Below are 20,628 nucleotides of genomic sequence, written 5' to 3'. Positions count from 1 at the left end.
ACACACACACACACACACACACACACACACACACACACACACACACACACAAACACACACACACACACACACACACACACACACACAAATCATAACCAGAGATCTGCAAATCCACACTTAAACTGCATAATTAAACAATAGCTTTGGAAGGACATTCCAGTACCTCATTCTCTATAATGAGTCCTAATTGTTTGCTGGTTGATGTTAACCAGTCAAAGACAACAGTTGCCCATTTTATGGCCTTATCAAATGCCTCATAACCTGAATTATCACACCACGCCTTGTTTTTTCTCCGCCAGACATGGAAAAATAATCATATGGAACTTCTCTCTACCTGCTCTTCTCTCTACCTGCTCTTCTCTCTACCTGCTCTTCTCTCTACCTGCTCTTCTCTCTACCTGCTCTTCTCTCTACCTGCTCTTCTCTCTACCTGCTCTTCTCTCTACCTGTGTCTCAATATAGGTTTTCTACATTTGGGCTCCTGAGTGGCGCATCAGTCTAAGGCACTGCTTCTCAGTGCCAGAGACATCACTACAGAGCCTGGTTCGATTCCAGGCTGTATCACAACCGGCCGTGATTGGCAGTCCCATAAGGAGGGCGCACAATTGGCCCAGCGTCACCCGGGGTAGGCCGTCATTGTAAAATAAGAATTTGTTCTTAACTGACTTGCCTAATTAAATAAAGGTTAAGTAAAAAATCAAATAAAATACTTTTTTTTAACATATCAGCTCTTGGGTTGAGCTGCTGAATATCATCTTGACATCATTCACTGGACTCGACATTATCAGCTGGGAACATATGTTTAATTAAAAATACAAATATATATCGCACTTCAATGCACAGAGATGGGTAAAGGGCAGAATTGTAATCACTGTGGTTTAAGAGGAGGCATCAATAGTGTCAGTAGTAGTTTAATTATTATTACACAAATTATAATGACTTTACTTCGCTGACAACAGCGTCATCATTTTTCACATGAGTACAGTTTTAATTTCAACATTCAAGGTTACTGTTTTGGCGAGGCATTAAATCTGGTGGTAAACCATTTATTGCTGACAGATGACTTGGCACCTTATAAATGGCCATGCTTGCCATTAAACCATTTTCTAAATTGCAAACAACTTTCGCCTATATGTGAACACAATTCCATAAGATAAGGGCCTTTGTTTTTTAAGGCAGGACACATGAAATCTATTTGATGCTTAAAGGTATAGTTCACCCAAATTGCAAAATGACATATTGGTTACCTTACCCTGTAAGCAGTCAATGGACAAGACCACAGTCCGTGTTTTGGTTTTGTTCACTTGGCCACTGTCTCCAAATGTAATTTGTAATTTGGGTTGATTATCCCTTTAAGATTAGTGTTTTAGAAAGGAGACAGAGACATATCTGCAGAGGCTGTGTGCCACGAGAGAGATACTCTAGCATACAAGTCAAATGAAATCACAGAGACCTCACAGAGGCTCTCTCTCTCTCTCTGTTGGAATGAGCTAGATCTGCAACTCAGATCCCATTCACTTCCTTATCTCCCCGTACTTGATCTGAATGACATGTGACTCTCGAAACATGAAATGAGAAAATGAGATGACAAAAGGAAACATAAAATGGTTTTAGAGAACATTGAGAATGGGATATGGCTGTGGTATTGTTTACTCGCTTTATATGTAAATGCTGCAATATCGACATATAACTACTGACCGGACATACCTTTTTCTTACTGTCTATACACACCACGTATTTATATTTATAATCTGGACTCATTCCGATATTTCTTCATTTCTTCTTCTTCTTTTCTAATTATTTGTGTATTAGTATCGTACTGTAAGACATTAACTGCACTGCTGCAGCTAGAAACACAAGCATGTTGCTGCACCTCCGTTAACATCTGCTAATCTGCGTATAAGACAAATACACTTTGATTTTATACTGTAGTACCTATACAGTGTCCATCGGAGAAACACTGCACCACACTACAAACTTCTAAGTTATCTCCCCTGAAGGAAAAAGTATTTATTCCCCCATTTCTGTCATGATCCATCAGGCTACTTGTTTTGGGGGATAAGTGCAGCAGTGGCGCCGCGCGTTGAGTAATAGCGCAGTTAAAGAGAAGCCACAGTGCTCATATCTCACAGTGCGCATCAAATCACACTGATAAAATACCCCCCTTTCCATTGGCCACGATACAGATGCCTTCCCTTCTCTCACTGGTCAGCGGCTGTGCACTGATCGGCCTTGGCTCTTACTATGAGGGGAGGATGAGGATATGTATGTATATTATACTACTGGCTGCAACTGGAGGAAATATGGGTCTTCGACTGCCTACACGACAGACAAATCCTCCACCCAGGCTTGATTGTTGGGGGGAGTGTAGTGGGTAATATTCTTACATATGCATATTATACACAGAGTGTACAAAACATTGATAACACCTTCCTAATATTGAGTGCTGAATTCAGATGACCTGGCCTCCACAATCACCTGACCTCAAACCAATTGAGATGGTTTGGGATGAGTTGGACCGCAGAGTGAAGGAAAAGCAGCCAACAAGTGCTCAACATACGTGGGAACTCCTTCAAGACAGTTGGAAAATCATTCCTCATGAAGCTGGTTGAGAGAATAGCAAGAGTGTGCAAAGCTGTCATTAAGGTAGCTACATTGAAGAATCTAAAATAGAACATTTTTTTTTACTACATGATTCCATATGTGTTATTTCATAGTTTAGACATTCTACAATGTACAATATAGTAAAAATACAGAAAAACCCTTGAACGAGTAGGTGTGTCCAAACTTTTGAATGGTACTGTATGTAAATAAGGTATTTTTATACATTTGCAAACATTTATAAAAACCTGTTTTTACTTTACTTTTACTCATTATGGGGTATTGTATGTACATTGATGAGGACATTTATTCATGTAATCCATTTTAGAATAAGGCTGTAACGTAACAAAATGTGGGGGAAATGAAGTGGTCTGAATACTTTCTGAATGCAGTGTATGTATCTCACCAGAGCAGGTCAGGAACAAAAGAGAAAAGACACAATGACCCTTTCATAAACATTTGTTTGGATAACAAACCTGAGTTGTTGACCAATGGCCTACCGAAAAACTGAACTTCCAATCACAGCATCAGATTTACAGGATGTGATTTACAACTGCTCCTCTGCACCGCATAGGTGTGACAGAACGGGAGATGTGGAGAGAACAGCACAGATAATTCAGCATTCCTGAGAAGACAATAAAACCTTTTGCATACAGTTGGTAAGAGGTCAGGACGCCGGGCCGCCCCTAAAGGAGAGAATGAAGTGAGCAGCACAGTCATACTGCCTCGAGCTCCAAAAAACCCCAGATGGAACGGTGATGGTTGGTTGTTTAGATTGACAAGTAAGTCCTTGAGTATCCCTTCTTTCCACTGTGGATAATAGAACATCAGCAATGCTCCAATAACCCCCGCCCCCCCCCCCCCATTCTTAAGACATTTGGATGGCGTTTACTCTTGCCATGTAGAGGTCAGGATCAGATTTTGAATAACGGGCGGGGGGGGATGATAACAAATCACCCCCCCGTGAGAATTTAAATATCAATGTGAGCCCGCCTCCCCACAGTTGTCTGAGATATCGACGTTGAACCCTGAGCAGAACGTTCCAGTTGAACAAACATAGGTATTATTAGAAAGAAAATACACAATCAGAGGGACGGGAAATATCAACAAATTAGCCTGTGTACATACAGTAAAGCCTTCAGAGATGTACTTCTTGTCACAGGGGACCTCTCTGAGAACTCATCAAACACTATGAGTCATTACGAGCTGTGGTCCAAAAGAATTCACGGAGGCAATTTTCCAAAGCGCAGTCATTTATCTAACATTGCTTTGAAAATGCCATTAGCGATATCATAATAGCAGACTCGGTTGATAGGGAAACACTGACAGGGAAAACACTCTTCTCTCATGCCTTTTAGGGGGAAAGCAAGCTACGCTAAGCTAATACAGTAAGTGGCTTTGGCTATTTTTGAGCCACTCCCTTTCCAAGGAAAGAGTAGCATTTGCTATTGCTATTGCCCACATGGGCTGTCGCTCCATTTTAGCCCACTTAACGGATGGCGGTCACCTGAGACCTCGCAGTCCTACAGTACAGCATCTCCTTCTCTCCTTCTTTTCTCCTCTCCTCCACTCTGCCGCCCCCTCCCTCTCTCTGGAGTTTCCTGTCGACTGCACCTGCTGCTCAGCCCTACCGCCTGTTGGGGCTCATCCCAACCAGGCTCCATCACATCCACTAAGGTGAATTACACTTCAAAGACTGCCTGTGGAGACAAAACAGCCCGGTGCTGTGACATATTTCAAAAGACTTCAGAGTTGCCGCTGTTTGACTTCTGTGTCATAATGAAATCAGATTTTTACAGACCTCTCTGACTCTCTTTTCTTTTTTGGGAGCAAGGTTTGCCCTGCTTCTGTCAGTGGAAGCTGTGATATTTCAAGTGGAGCTTTTTAAACATGCTCAGATGTGATGGGGTCCCGTGTGCTTCCCTCCTCCTCCTCCTCTCTCTTCCTCCAATCTATCAACAGAGGACTTGGCTAGGAGACAGGCACTAGCAGCGGAACCGTAGCCCATCTCTTAGATGATCTGGAGACGCTAGGAGTGCTCACTGAAACTCCCATCCATTACAGTAGGTTTGAATTTAACCCACGCGTTGTTCCTCAGATAAAAAGACAGGTGCCATACACATGGTTAAACAGGCAGGAACACAGCACTCCACACATTGTGTGTGTCCTTTACACAATCGCCGGTGTAGCAGAGCGTTTTGCTCATGCATAATGTACACAAAGCATTTCTCCATGAACCGCAGGCTCCTGTAAAACATGAAGATCTCCTTAATGAGTAAAGGTCACTCTGGAGCACCTCTCAAAGAAAGGAGATGAGTTTGTGAAACATTTACTGCCATGATGATAAAAGCAATGCTCTCGCTTTGAAATAATTGATAACATTGTGTGTGTGTGTGTGTGTGTGTGCCTCGTGCAGTGCCGGGGTCATTCATTGTAACCAGATTGATGGTTGAGAGGACAAAAGTCGGTTTTCTCTTTTTCAATAACACCTTAAACTCTGGCACTGCTCTGTAGGTTCTCCCTCTCTGGGGCATGCTAGCGCTTACTCTGCGGGAACCGACAGGCCTTCCTCATCTCTCCGTCTCCTTCTCTTCCACACATACAGCTCCGCTGGGAGCAGACAACATGGTCACTTCTCCCAAAGTGAGTGAAATAAAAATGGTTCAACGAAGATAATTAAAAAGGGGATTGAAGTATGTCTCAGAGAAGAACGTGCAAATGAAATAACTTAACTCTTCCCACGTCTTCCTATCCCACTGTGATAAATCTATAGGGCTCTCATAACAGTAGTGAACACGGCTCTCCAACGCGATACAGAAATAATGACTTTTTTTTATTTTATGGACTCAGAGACAGCGAGCCGGCGACAGTGGCATCACGGCACACATGAATGTTTTATGGGTATTTAAACAAGTCAATTTCATGCAAATGTGACCACTGCTCGCCATGGCAGAATTTATAAACAGCTGCTGAAGCAGGGTTGAGAAGAATACCGGCGTTGAGTGTAGTTTAGTGTTGTTTCATTATTGGAAGAGAGACACTCGCCTTTGAATTATTCAAAGAGGCACACCACAAATCCACCGGCGTCATCTCGGCTACAGAGAAGTACTGAGCAGTCACCAGACTCATTTGAACACATCTCGCTCATTCCCGTCATCTTACACATTCATTCCCCTCACTTGAGAAAATGGCTGCTGTCCCTCACAGTTCCATCTTCACCGTGGGACGAAATAGCCTCTATCGGATAAATCAATGTATGCTCAAGGTAATGAAACAAGGCATACATTGATAATGTGCTGCTGCTTATCATACTGTACACAACTGGTGCTGTGTGTGTGTGTGTGTGTGTGTGTGTGTGTGTGTGTGTGTGTGTGTCTGTACTTCTCTGGTTTATTAATGATGTCATTTATGGAACATGATTGACTAATTACCATGTCTCTCTGTCAGAGTGCTTAATGAAAGCTCTGTAATTTGAACAAAACACAGTGATCTCCTTTGTGCATTAAAAAACCGGACTTAGTACATCGTGTCGGGGCTCAGTCCTATCATGTCTACAGTACTAGGTCTCGTGGCAGACTCTCCTCCCTCCCCACCAAATGTACACACCCCAGCCATCTCTAAACCCAAATAGAGACTTTATATCCCCCTATTTATTTATCTTCACCTGTATTATTATTTCTTTATAACTCAACAACACCAAATTGAGGGTTTTAGTGTGTAACAACCACTTGGGCAGGCAGACCTTTTATAAGGGAAGGACAATAAGAGGCAAAGGTGAGGAAGAGCGAGTGGTTCAAATGGCATTTTTATGGGAAGATGGGTGTAAGGGAAGAAGCTGCAGGGATCTGATTTCGCGAACCATTAAATAGAAAGTCTACCGGCAGAGCAAAGAGTAGGGAGATAGGAGGTAAAGAAATAGAGACGGATAGAATGGGGGGAATATAAGAAAATGAAAGATGAGGAGTGTACGAGGAAGAAGCAGACGATCGTACTCAGCTGTAGGTCGACCAACAGTTTGATGTGGTGATACCCGTAGTGGTATTACCACAGTATTTCTATTGATGTTTCTATCAAATTAAATTAGCTAAATCCGTAACAGTAGGTCTAGCTCTGATGGTGGCAGAATTCATTGGAGATTACATAGGGAGTTTTGTACTCGAGTGTATTCACATTATACAGCATAATCAAAAATCTGTGTGCTGTAGAGCCATTCCGCAAAAGACAGAGACTCAGAGGTAGTGTCCCAAATGGCACCATATTCCGTATGCAAGTGCACTACTTTTGACCAGAGCCCTATGGACCCTGGTCAAAAGTAGTGCACTAGACAGTGAATAGGGTGCCATTGGGAATATATGGAATATTACAAACAGAGCCTTATCTCCGGCGGACTACGGATGGAATCCCTGATGAGTCTTCTAAATGCTACGGCACCGGCTCCACCGGCTGTCACGGGACTCGTGTGATGGAGCGCAGATTCAAATCATCAGAGGACTCATCATACATGAGCTGGCTGTCACTGTCTCTCGCTGCTGCCCCCATCTTGATCCTCTCCCACCGAGACAGCCTCACACGTGTTGTACACATATTACAGAATAATTAAAGATAGGAGTAAGATATGCATTGACAATGGAGGGATAAGACGGGGAAACAGAGGTTGATGGTTAAAATCACCACGGGTAGTGCACTGTGCACACTACTAATGTGGCCTTCGGGGCAATGCACCTGCTAATAGCCGAGAGCTTAATGGAGGCATAGGTGGCGGGTCAGTGAGTCTATCAGTCTACTGATAAAATGTGTCGCGAGCTGATAAAACATTGACAACGGACATGTTTAAATAAAGGAGTTGCTGCTCGAGTTGTGTGCCTCAAGTGAAAAGTGTCACATGAAGCCTTGCCTTATATTTTCACAAGTGACAATACTGCCCCTGTCCCTCCATCCATCCTCCTGGAGACACAGCGGGCTGGGGTGATGTTATTGATAGTCTCCCTGTTGTTGGATGCTGACTCTCGTCCCAGCCAAGCGCTTGCAATCCCCCTCTAACGGCTGCCTTAATGGGCTCGGCCGATATCAATCTCTCTCTTTCAGGCTGCATCAGTCAGAAAGGTGACAACCCACTGAGATCCTCCCAGATAGAACTCTACACGGGCAGAGCCGCACACAATTCCCCAGATTTATTATCACATTTCAATCAATCAATCAACAAGTAGAGTTAAATTTTTCCTGCAGTGTGAGAGATAGACACGGGGGCTCGGTATTGTGCTGCATGGGTATTACATGAAGAAACAGCAGCACAACTGGGCTGTTTATTGACATACAGAATCTAGCCATATACCCAAGCGTGAAAAATGTAAATATTTAAACATACTTAAATCATAATTCATTGATATATTTAAATATGTCCATGATACATATACTTTATTATATTTATTATACTCTACCGCCTTATTCTAAAACGGATTAAATTGTTTTTTCCCCTTCATCAATCTACACACAAAACCCAATAATGACAGAGCAAAAAACAGGTTTTTAGAAATGTTTTCAAATGTATAAAATACAAAAATGTCTAAAAAGCTGTTTACACTTTTTTCATTATTTAACATTGTGTGTAGATTGATGAGGGGGGAAAAACGATTTAATCCATTTTAGAATAAGGCTGTAATGTCACAAAATCTGGACAAAGTCAATGGGTCTGAATACTTTCCGAATGCACTTTATACAGAAAGGTATGTGGACACCCTTCAAATTAGTGGATTCGGCTATTTCAGCCACACCCATTGCTAACAGGTGTATAAAATCGAGCACATTGCCATGCATTCTCCATAGACAAACATTGGCAGTATAATGGCCTTACTGAATAGCTCAGTGACTTTCAACTTGGCAGTGTCATAAGATGCCACTTTTCCAACATGTCAGTTTGTAAAATTTCTGGCCTGCTAGAGCTTCCCCGGTCAACTATAAGTGCTGTTATTGTGAAGTGGAAACGTCTAGGAGCATCAACGGCTCAGCCGCGGAGCGGTAGGCCCACACAGGCTCACAGAACAGGACTGCAGTGTGCTGAAGCACATAGCGAGTAAAATCGTCTGTCCTCGGTTGCAACACTCATACCAAGTCCCAAACTGCCTCTGGAAGCAACGTCAGCACAATAATTGTTTGTGGCACACAAGCCTAAGGTCACCATTCGCAATGCCAAGCGTCGGCTGGAGTGGTGTAAAGCTTGCCCCCGTTGGACTCTGGAGCAGTGGAAATGCGATCTCTGGCGTGATGAATCACGCTTCACCATCTGTCAGTCCGACAGACGAATCTGTGTTTGGCGGATGCCAGGAGACGCTACCTGCCCCAATGCATAGTGCCAACTGTAAAGTTTGACTGAGGAATAATGTTCTGGGACTGTTTTTCATGGTTCAGGCTAGGCCCCTTAGTTAGCACATTCTAGATGATTCTGTGCTTCCAACTTTGTAACAACAGTTTGGGGAAAGCCCTTTCCCGTTTCAGCATGAAAACCCTGTGCACAAAGCGAGGTCCATACAGAAATGGTTTGTTGAGATCAGGGTGGAAGAACTTGACTGGTCTGCACAGTGCCCTGACCTCAACCCCATCGAACACCTTTGGGATGAATTGGAACACAGACTGCGAGCCAGGCCTAATCGCCCAACATCAGTGCCCGACCTCACTAACGGTTTTGTGGCTGAATGGAAGCAAGTCCCAGCAGCAATGTTCCTAAATCTAGTGAAATGCCTTCATAGAAGAATGGAGGCTGTTATAGCAGCAAAGGAGGGACCAACTCCATATTAATGCCCATGATGTTGTATTGAGATGTTCAACGAGCCTGTGTTCACATACTTTTGGTCATTCAGTATTTACAAAGCAGTTGTAGCTCGAGCAACAACTTACAAGTAACATTTTTGATAACTGTGCAGCAGTGGCGTTTCACACTTTAGTTCTTCACATTACGGTGATAAATTAATATTTAAAAAAATGCGTAATGTGCAACGTGTAAATAAAAGTACAACACTATTCAGTTGGAAAATGACATTTGAAACATATGAATAAGCTAAATATGAGGATGAATTTTGTTTTTATATGCAATTTTTTGGCATATACTTTTTTGAAAGTATACTTAAATATATTTTGTGGACATTTTACGTTAAATATAAGATTTATTTTTTTAAGTATACTTATATATATTTCCTTGAGATATTAAAAAGTATACTCTCAGGAAGCATGCTCCGCAGCCGTTCATTTTCCCTTATGTTGAATAAACAAGCATTATCAATGTCAACTGTTTCTTTCTCTGCAGACTTTGGAACAGGAAGTCAGAAAGTACCTCAAAACTCATTATTGGCACTGAAACTACACTTATTGTGTAGTCAAAGTTGTATTTTGAATGACTATGCTGAATTACAATATTAAAATGTAAGTACACTATTAATACGTGTGTTTAAGTGTAATGATAGTGAATATATACAGTGGCAAGAAAAAGTATGTGAATTTCTGCATAAATTGGTCATCAAATTGTATCTGATCTTCATCTAAGTGACAACAATAGACAAACATAGTGTGCTTAAGCTAATAACACACACATTATTGTATTTTTCTTGTCTATATTGAATACATCATTTAAACATTAACAGTATAGGTTGGGAAAAGTATCTGAACCCCTAGGCTAATGACTTCTCCAAAAGCTAATTGTAGTCAGGAGTCAGCAAACCTGGTGTCCAATCAATGAGACGAGATTGGAGATGTTGGTTAGAGCTGCCTTGCCCTATAAAAAACACTCGCAAAATTTGAGGTTGCATAAAGCTGAAAAGAGTTACAAAGGTATCTCTAAAAAAGCCTTGATGTTCATCAGTCCACTTTAAGACAAATTGTCTATAAATGGAGAAAGTTCAGCACTGTTGCTACTCTCCCTGGGAGTGGCCGTCCTGTAAAGATGACTGCAAGAGCACAGCGCACAATGCTCAATGAGGTTAAGAATGTCAGCTAAAGACTTACAGAAATCTCTGGAACATGCTAACATCTCTGTTGACGAGTCTACGAAACGTAAAACACTAAACAAGAATGGTGTACATGGGAGGACACCACGGAAGAAGGCACTGCTGCCCCCAAAAAACATTGCTGCACATCTGAAGTTTGCAAAAGTGCACCTGGATGTTCCAAAGCGCTACTGGCAAAATATTCTGTGGACAGATGAAACTACAGTTGGGTTGCTTGGAAGGAACACACAACACCATGTGTGGAGAAGAAAAGGCACAGCACACCAACATCAAAACCTCATCCCAACTGTAAAGTATGAGCATCATGGTTTTGGGGCTGCTTTTGGGCCTGGACAGCTTGCTATCATCTATGGAAAAATACATTCACAATTTATCAAGACATTTTGTAGGAGAACGTTTAGGCTGTCCACCAATTGAAGCTCAACAGAAGTTGATGTGATGCAACAGGACAACGACCCAAAACACAGAAGTAAATAAACAACAGAATGGCTTCAACAGAAGAAAATACGCCTTCAGGAGTGGCCCAGTCAGAGTCCTCAACCCGATTGAGATGCTGTGGCATGACCTCAAGAGAGCAGTTCACAGCAGACATCCCAACAATATTACTGAACTGAAACAGCTTTGTAAAGAGGAATGGTCCAATATTCTGCTGATCATTGTGCAGGTCTGATTCGCAACTACAGAACACTTTTGGTTGAGTTTATTGCTGCCAAAGGAGGGTCAACCAGTTATTAAATCCAAGGGTTCACATACTTTTCGCAAAACAATGAATTTAAAGGACACTTTTAATACGTGTAATGAGTGCGTATATATAATACACCTAAGCTGTACTAGAAAAGTACATATCATATTTGAAGTATATTAATTTGTAATATATTTAAAAATAATAATAATAATAATAATCTCACTTGGGTATAGTAGGGCCAGACAGGCAGGCACAGGTCAGACAGACAATGGTATTCTCATCTCTCTGTGTCTCCCAGTAGAGAATAACACTGCACACAGCCACAGAGATGGGCCCCATACCATTTCTTCTGACCCAATACCAGACCTGGATTCAAACACTACTTGATGTCATTAAGCTGTGCTTGATTGAGAACATGGAACCAATAGAATAACTGCAAAACTGCAAACTCTGCCCACCGTGCACTCCAGGCAGGCTAAAGCAAAGGGTAAATATATTTGAAATATTTCAAATAGTATTTGAACCCAGGTCTGCCAAATATCCTGTCTGTCTATCTTTCATCATGGCTGATGTGATGGCAAAGTATCTCCAATCCTCTTAAGGGTAAGGCCAGAGGGGGTCAGACACTACCTGCAGCCTAAGTTCATCCAATGACCTTTTGAGTACCACGTTGGCAAACGGTCGTCCTGTGCACTTTAGTAATGAGGTTCACTGATAAGTGTTGTGTTTTCCAAGAGCAATCACTCACTCTCACTCAATGTTTTCAATGATCCACAACAGTAAGGTCTTGGATTGTTACTTTCATTAAATTAAGTTCAATATCTATTCTACTGTATCAAATTAGATGCAAATGTATCTATAGTCTCACAGAGTCTACATTGAGTGTTGTAGACGGGCTTTACCTAAAGCAATCAATATCACAAGTTATCTAGTTCCAGTAGTTAATGGACATTAATTGTACGAACCCCAGCAGTACCACCGACTAACCTGTACTCACGCACATTTACTCGGTACAGGTACCGCCCGTATATAGCCTCGTTATTGTTATTTGATTGTGTTACTTTTATTAAATGTTTTACTTTAGTTTATTTAGTAAATATTTTCTTAACTCTATTTCTTGAACTGCATTGTTGGGTATCGATGTCCCTTCCACGGGTTGAGCTAACATAGGCTAATGCGATTAGCATGAGGTTGTAAGTCATAACAAAATTTCCCAGGACATAGACATATCTGATATTGGCAGAAAGCTTAAATTCTTGATAATCTAACTGCACTGTTCAATTTACAGTAGCTATTACAGTGAAATAATACCATGCAATTGTTTGAGTAGAGTGCACAATTTGGAACATGAAAAGTTATTAATAAACAAATTAGGCACTTTGCACATACAAAATCTAAATTGCACCTGGCCTGGAATAATACATTATGGCCTTTCTCTTGCATTTCAAAGATGATGGTACAAAAAAATACAAAATAACGTTTTTTTTTTCTTTGTATTATCTTTTACAAGATCAATTGTGTTATATTCTACTACATTCCTTTCACATTACCATAAACTTCAAAGTGTTTCCTTTCGAATGGTACCAAGAATATGCATATCCTTGCTTCAGGTCCTGAGCTACACGCAGTTAGATTTGGGTGTGTCATTTTAAGTGAAAATTGAAAAAAAGGGGCTGATCCTTAAGAGTTTTAAGGGCTGGTAAGTAAGCATTTCACGGTAAGGTCTACACCTGTATTCGGCGCATGTGACAAATACAATTTGATTTGTCGAGACCTCGATCTCTATCCCTATGGTGGCTACATTGCAGTGTGTGTGTGTGTGTGTGTGTGTGTGTGTGTGTGTGTGTGTGTGTGTGTGTGTGTGTTCTCCACAGTGAAAAAGCCTCGGCCCGCTCTTTATGGAGCACTAAGGCAGAGAAGCAGAAAATCAATGATTAAAGGACATTCATGTTTGACTGGATCCAGCATCCATGTCCCCCTAACAACAGTGGTCATTGGTTCATCAATTTTGTGCTTACTGACGTCTATGCAGCCTTGATTTGCAGCCTTTGCAGTCCTTTCAGGAGGAAAGCATTGATAAAGCATTGATATTGTCTGGGGAAGCTTGAGTGACTTTGCAAAAACGCAGAGCAGCAAATAACAGGGTTATGAAACCTGTCAACAGAGAACACAGGAGCTTAATACCCCATGGATCCATGCAGAGCACTGCTGCCATCGCTGTTGCTGATTTGATGACAAACCAGCCAGCCAATCACAGAGCAGATTAAAGACAGTCGGCCTAACTCTAGGCGTCCTATCACAACACACTAAGTCCACCATGCTGCTTCTCCCAGTCTGTGGATTACGGTCTCGTCTCTGTGTGCAGACACTTGCTAGAGAAGCAGAGGAAAGATGGAAACGCGGCTCAAATTAATCCATAATAAATCTGACTTTATTTAGGACGTACCTGAAAGTCAATAAGCAGACAAAGTTAAATAAATGAGTGTGAAAACTCTTCCGCTTAATAATTCAAGAGTCAGTGGCAACACACAAAGAGGAAGAATGAGAGTTTGATCACTTCTGAAATCTGTTACTCTGCCAATTAGAACATCTGAGCGCGCCTGTCAGATTTAGACGCCCTTATTCGTAGCCAAAGGATTCTTAGCATCTGTTGATCCAATATTACGGATCAGGACATGGAGGGACAGATTGGGCCAGATGTCAAACTCTCTGTTTCTAAGACAACACACGTTAGGGGTTGTGGCATGCTGTGTTAAGGAGATTTCAGTAGGATTACCGTAATTACTCTACAACCCGCGGCCACAGCCTTCCGAATGTGACGCCGCAACAAGGTAAGAAGCGGCCCTATTATTTGTCAACAAAGCAATCTAGCTAGGTGGCTAGATAAACATAGCTAGTTAACACTGTAAATTAGCAGCTGTAACGTTATCAGAAGTAGCTATCTAGCTAATATTAGGTAGCCAAATGAAATTACTACAGCCAATATTGTCAACAACTAACGTTACTAACTAGTCGCTAGCTAGTTAACAAACGTTGTAGCTAACATGATCATGCTACATGGATTTTAGTTGTAGGAGTACGACATTTAACGTTGCTGTTTTGACTAAAACTGTTTTGACTAAATGTTAACTGGCAACAAATTGTTGGCAACTAACGTAAGCTACCCAACATTGGTGGAAGAACAGATAGCTTGGTAGCTTGCTATTCTTACATGCTGACCACTCCGCTCGTGTCGCATGTACGCGCTTTGCTAAATAAAGTTACACGTACGTGTTATTCAATCATTGCACTCACACTGCTCATGTGCGTCAACGAGCGTCTGCGTAGCCAGGCGCTAAGATTTTACTTGGTTCTATTTGTGATGCATGACGCGCTGCTTGTCCCGCTGCTTGTTTTTTGTGTGTCCAAGATGGCATAGCAGTGAAGATGTGTTTGTTTTGTCCTCTCCTCCTTGTATTTTTTTCGTATGTTTTGTATATATATTTCAATTTATTTTCAATCTCTTCTCGATTTTTTATTCGATTACACCTTCCGGTAACCTGCCTCACCCAATGTGATACGCAATCGCTATTATTTTCAATTTTAGAACACATTCAAGAATCTCCAGAAAGTAACCAGCTAATTAGCTACAAGCTATTTAGTCATTGTTAGCCACTGCTAGCGGCTTTTACCTTCTGCACAGATGCCAGCCCTGTTTTTAGCCTGGATAATACTCGCTTGTCTACCAATATCGCTTGTCTACCAATATCGGACTGTCTCACAGCTAGCTAGCTCAGTGCTAGCTTTCACTCACCGTGGCACCTAGTACCGAAGCTATTCCCTGAGGCCCACCTCACGGCCTACTCAGCTGTTCACCCAAACCCCACTCATACACGGCTAGAGCCCAAAACTCCACCGGATCCTTGCTGTAAACTCTGGATCTTGGCACCGGATCACCGCTACTACCGATAGGATATAGTGGCTAACGCCACTGCCACGAAGCTAGCACCAGTTAGCCGTGAGCCAGGCACATCTCCCGGCTAGCAAACTAAATTCCACAATTCCTCTTTCGCATCTGGCTTGTCCTTGCTGTGTCTGACACGACGCCCCGCCGCACCACCACGACTGGTCTGCCGACGAATACTCCATCCGCTGTGCCTTCATCCGGCCTCCGTCGGAGCTACTAACTTTAAACGCAGTGTCGCTAGCGTAGTGGGGCTCCCCTGTTCCATCTACTGCTGCCCCCTGGACACTATGATCACTTGGCTACATATCTGATGCCTACTGGACTGTCCATTAATCACGGTACTCCATTCTGTTTATTTATTTTTTTATCTGTCGGCCCCAGCCGCGAACTCTGGCTCTGTGTAGTTAATCCGACCCTCTCTGCCTAGTCATCGCCATTTTACCTGCTGTTGTTGTGTTAGCTGATTAACTGTTGTTGTCTCACCTGTTGTTTTAGCTAGCTCTCCCAATCAACACCTGTGATTACTTTATGCCTCGCTGTATGTCTCTCTCAAATGTCAATATGCCTTGTATACTGTTGTTCAGGTTAGTTATCATTGTTTTAGTTTACAATGGAGCCCCTAGTTCCACTCTTCATACCTCTGATACCTCCTTTGTCCCACCTCCCACACATGCGGTGACCTTACCCATTACAATCAGCATGTCCAGAGATACAACCTCTTATCATCACCCAGTGCCTGTACCCGCACCCCACCATACCCCTGTCTGCGCATTATGCCCTGAATATATTCTACCACGCCCAGAAATCTGCTCCTTTTATTCTTTGTCCTCAATGCTCTAAGCGACCAGTTTTGATAGCCTTTAGCAGCACCCTCATTTTACTCCTCCTCTGTTGATGGTGATGTGGAGGTAAACCCAGGCCCTGCATGTCCCCAGGCCCCCTCATTTGCTTTAGCACACTCTGCCAACCCTGATGTCTTTGCTGTGTTTGAATCCTGGCTTAGGAAGGCCACCAAAAATTCTGAGATTTCCATACCCAACTAAAACATTTTCCATCAAGATAGAACTGCCAAAGGGGGAGGAGTTGCAGTCTACTGTAGAGATAGCCTGAAAAGTAATGTCATACTTTCCAGGTCCATAACCAAACAGTTCGAACTTCTAATTAAAAAAATGAATCTCTCCAGAAATAAGTCTCTCACTGTTGCCGCCTGCTACCGACCCCCCTCAGCTCCCAGCTGTGCCCTGGACACCATTTGTGAATTGACCGCCCCCCCATCTAGCTTCAGAGTTTGTTCTGTTAGGTGACCTTAACTGGGATATGCTTAACACCCGGCAGTCCTACAATCTAAGCTAGATGCCCTCAATCTCACACAAATCATCAAGGAACCCACCAGGTACAACCCTAAATCTGTAAGCAAGGGCACCCTCATAGACGTTATCCTGACCAACTGGCCCTCCAAATACACCTCCGCTGTCTTCAATCAGGATCTCAGCGATCACTGCCTCATTGCCTGTATCCGCTACGGGTCCGCAGTCAAACGACCACCCCTCATCACTGTCAAACGCTCCCTAAAACACTTCTGCGAGCAGGCCTTTCTAATCGACCCGGGTATCCTGGAAGGATATTGACTTCATCCCGTCAGTTGATAATGCCTGGTCATTCTTTAAAAGTAACTTCCTCACCATCTTCGATAAGCATGCTCCGTTCAAGAAAATGCAGAACTAAGACAGATATAGCCCCTGGTTCACTCCAGATCTGACTGCCCTCGACCAGCACAAAAACATTCTGTGGCGGACTGCAATAGCATCGAATAGTCCTTGCGATATGCAACTGTTCAGGGAAGTCAGTAACCAATACACGCAGTCAGTCAGGAAAGCAAAGGCCAGCTTTTTCAGGCAGAAATTTGCATCCAGTAGCTCTAACTCCAAAAAGTGCTGGGACAGTGTAAAGTCCATGGAGGACAAGAGCACCTCCTCCCAGCTGCCCACTGCACTGAGGCTAGGTAATCCCCAAGGACTGGAAAGCTGCCGCGGTCATCCCCCTCTTCAAAGGGGGCCCAAACTGGGCCCAAACTGTTACAGACCTATATCCATCCTGCCCTGCCATTCTAAGTTCTTCGAAAGCCAAGTCAACAAACAGATCCCTGACCATCTCGAATCCCACCGTACCTTCTCCGCTGTGCAATCTGGTTTCCGAGCCGGTCACGGGTGCACCTTAGCCACGCTAAAGGTACTAAACGATATCATAACCGCCATCGATAAAAGACAGTACTGTGCAGCAGTCTTCATCGACCTGTCCAAGACTTTCGACTCTGTCAATCACCATATTCTTATCGGCAGACTCAATAGCCTCGGTTTTTCTAATGACAGCCTTGCCTAGTTCTACAACTACTTTGCAGACATAGTTCAGTGTGTCAAATCGGAGGGCATGTTGTCCGGTCCTCTGGCAGTCTCTGGGGGTGCCACAGGGTTCAATTCTCGGGCCGACTCTTTTAACTGTATATATCGATGATGTTGCTCTTGCTGCGGGAGATTCCCTGATCCACCTCTACGCAGACGACACCATTCTGTATACTTCTGGCCCTTCCTTGGAAACTGTGCTATCTAACCTCCAAACGAGCTTCAATGCCATACAACACTCCTTCCGTGGCCTCCAACTGCTCTTAAACTCTAGTAAAACCTAATACATGCTTTTCAACCGTTCGCTGCCTGCACCCGCACGCCCGACTAGCATCACCATCCTGGATGGTTCCGATCTAGAATATGTGGACATCTATAAGTACCTAGGTGTCTGGCTAGACTGTAAACTCTCCTTCCAGACACATATCAAACATCTCCAATCCAAAATCAAATCTAGAATCGGCTTCCAATACTCTACTCAGCAAACTGGATGCAGTTTATCACAGTGCCATCCGCTTTGTTACTAAAGCACCTTATACCACCCACCACTGCGACCTGTATGCTCTAGTCGGCTGGCCCTCGCTACATATTCGTCGCCAGAGCCACTGGCTCCAGGTCATCTACAAGTCCATGCTAGGTAAAGCTCTGCCTTATCGCAGTTCACTGGTCACGATGGCAACACCCACCCGTAGCACGCGCTCCTGCAGGTGTATCTCACTGATCATCCCTAAAGCCAACACCTCATTTGGCCGCCTTTCCTTCCAGTTCTCTGCTGCCTGTGACTGGAACGAATTGCAAAAATCGCTGAAGTTGGAGACTTTTATCTCCCTCACCAACTTTAAACATCTGCTATCTGAGCAGCTAACCGATCGCTGCAGCTGTACATAGTCCATCGGTAAATAGCCCACCCAATTTACCTACCTCATCCCCATACTGTTTTTATTTATTTACTTTTCTGCTCTTTTGCACACCAGTATCTCTACCTACACATGACCATCTGATAATTTATCACTCCAGTGTTAATCTGCTAAATTGTAATTATTCGCCTACCTCCTCATGCCTTTTGCACACAATGTATATAGACTTTTTTTATTATTATTTATTTTCTACTGTGTTATTGACTTGTTTATTGTTTACTCCATGTGTAACTCTGTGTTGCTTTCTGTTCACACTGCTCTGCTTTATCTTGGCCAGGTCGCAGTTGTAAATGAGAACTTGTTCTCAACTAGCCTACCTGATTAAATAAAGGTGAAATAAAAAAATTGAAATAAACCTCTCCCATCTCCCCATTGGTTTTTAGGAGTATATACCCACGTGGGTGATTAAAAGATAAACTGGACACTCCAGTCCAGTTGGTAGTGGTAATGCACCATAACGTTGCCATATAAAGTCCAAAGAATGAGAAGAAGCCTGAAGTAGGAGAGATTACTAGAAAAAAAACTTGGTTTACCCTTTTATCTGTAAATTAATTGTTGAAGTAGAGGACCTTGTGCATTTCAGGTAAAATAACAACCCAATTTTTATTTATATCCCAAGACAAATTAGCTAGCAACAGCAAGCTAGCTAGCTAAATTGCCATAAATGTTTAATGCTTTTCTTTTTTTTGTTGTCTTTTAAAAAAATTTAATTACCCCTTTTTCTCCCTAATTTCATGGTATTCAATTGCTTTTTAGTAGCTACTATCTTGTCTCATCGCTACAACTCCCGTACGTGCTCAGGAGAGACGAAGGTTGAAAGTCATGCGTCCTCCGATACACAACCCAACCAAGCCGTACTGCTTCTTAACACAGCGCGCATCTAACCCGGAAGCCAGCCGCACCAATGTGTCGGAGGAAACACCGTACACCTGGCAACCTTGGTTAGCGCGCAATGCGCCCGGACCGCCACAGGAGTCGCTGGTGCGCGATGAGACAAGGATACCCCTACCGGCCAAACCCTCCCTAACCCGGACGACGCTAGGCCAATTGTGCGTCGCCCCATGGACCTCCCGGTCGCAGCCGGTTACGACAGAGGCTGGGCGCGAACCCAGGTTTAATGTTTTCAACCTGTCCCCAAATAAATATAGTTGGTTCAGAGGCCTAATCGCGTCTGGTGTGGGTGGGCAAAATCAACATGCGCAGGATGGCTCACGCAGACGCACGCGCGCTTGCGGTCTGGTCAGCGTGTTACAAGCCTAGTAAAATACAGTGAAGGAGACAAGTGGCTATTGAATGTTTTTTTATTTTATTGATACAGTTAGTTTGTGGGGCCCACCATGAGACTCTTTGTGTGAGGGAATGATGCATCACTAAATGAGAGCGTGGATTTCCAACAACTCATGGCCAGGCTGAATCAAATCAAATCAAATTTATATAGCCCTTCGTACATCAGCTGATATCTCAAGGTGCTGTACAGAAACCCAGCCTAAAACCCCAAACAGCAAGCAATGCAGGTGTAGAAGCACGGTGGCTAGGAAAAACTTCCTAGAAAGGCCAAAACCTAGGAAGAAACCTAGAGAGGAACCAGGCTATGTGGGGTGGCCAGTCCTCTTCTGGCTGTGCCGGGTGGAGATTATAACAGAACATGGCCAATATGTTAAAATGTTGACCAGCATGGTCATATAATAATAAGGCAGAACAGTTGAAACTGGAGCAGCAGCACGGTCAGGTGGACTGGGGACAGCAAGGAGTCATCATGTCAGGTAGTCCTGGGGCATGGTCCTAGGGCTCAGGTCCTCCGAGAGAGAGAAAGAAAGAGAGAATTGGAGAGAGCATATGTGGGGTGGCCAGTCCTCTTCTGGCTGTGCCGGGTGGAGATTATAACAGAACATGGCCAAGATGTTCAAATGTTCATAAATGACCAGCATGGTCGAATAATAATAAGGCAGAACAGTTGAAACTGGATCAGATGCAGGACTACAACATGGTGGCCGATATGAACGACAGGTTGACACAAGTAGCTCAACTATTCCAACAACAGCAGCAAGTACAGCAGAGCACTCCTCCAGCGCCTGGAACGGGCGAT

General features: G+C 43.2%; 1 protein-coding gene across 1 annotated transcript in view; it reads right to left on the bottom strand.

Annotated features, from left to right (window-relative positions):
- Positions 1–20,628, bottom strand: part of grid2 (glutamate receptor, ionotropic, delta 2) — a 355,133-nt gene that overhangs the window by 286,684 nt on the left and 47,821 nt on the right. The gene's annotated exons all lie outside the window — the stretch shown is intronic.

The sequence above is a fragment of the Oncorhynchus nerka genome, linkage group LG13 (assembly GCF_034236695.1).
Source record: "Oncorhynchus nerka isolate Pitt River linkage group LG13, Oner_Uvic_2.0, whole genome shotgun sequence".
NCBI classification, from domain to species: domain Eukaryota; kingdom Metazoa; phylum Chordata; class Actinopteri; order Salmoniformes; family Salmonidae; genus Oncorhynchus; species Oncorhynchus nerka.
The sequence above is the reverse complement of the archived record's forward strand: the minus strand, read 5'-3'. Positions and strand labels throughout refer to the sequence as shown.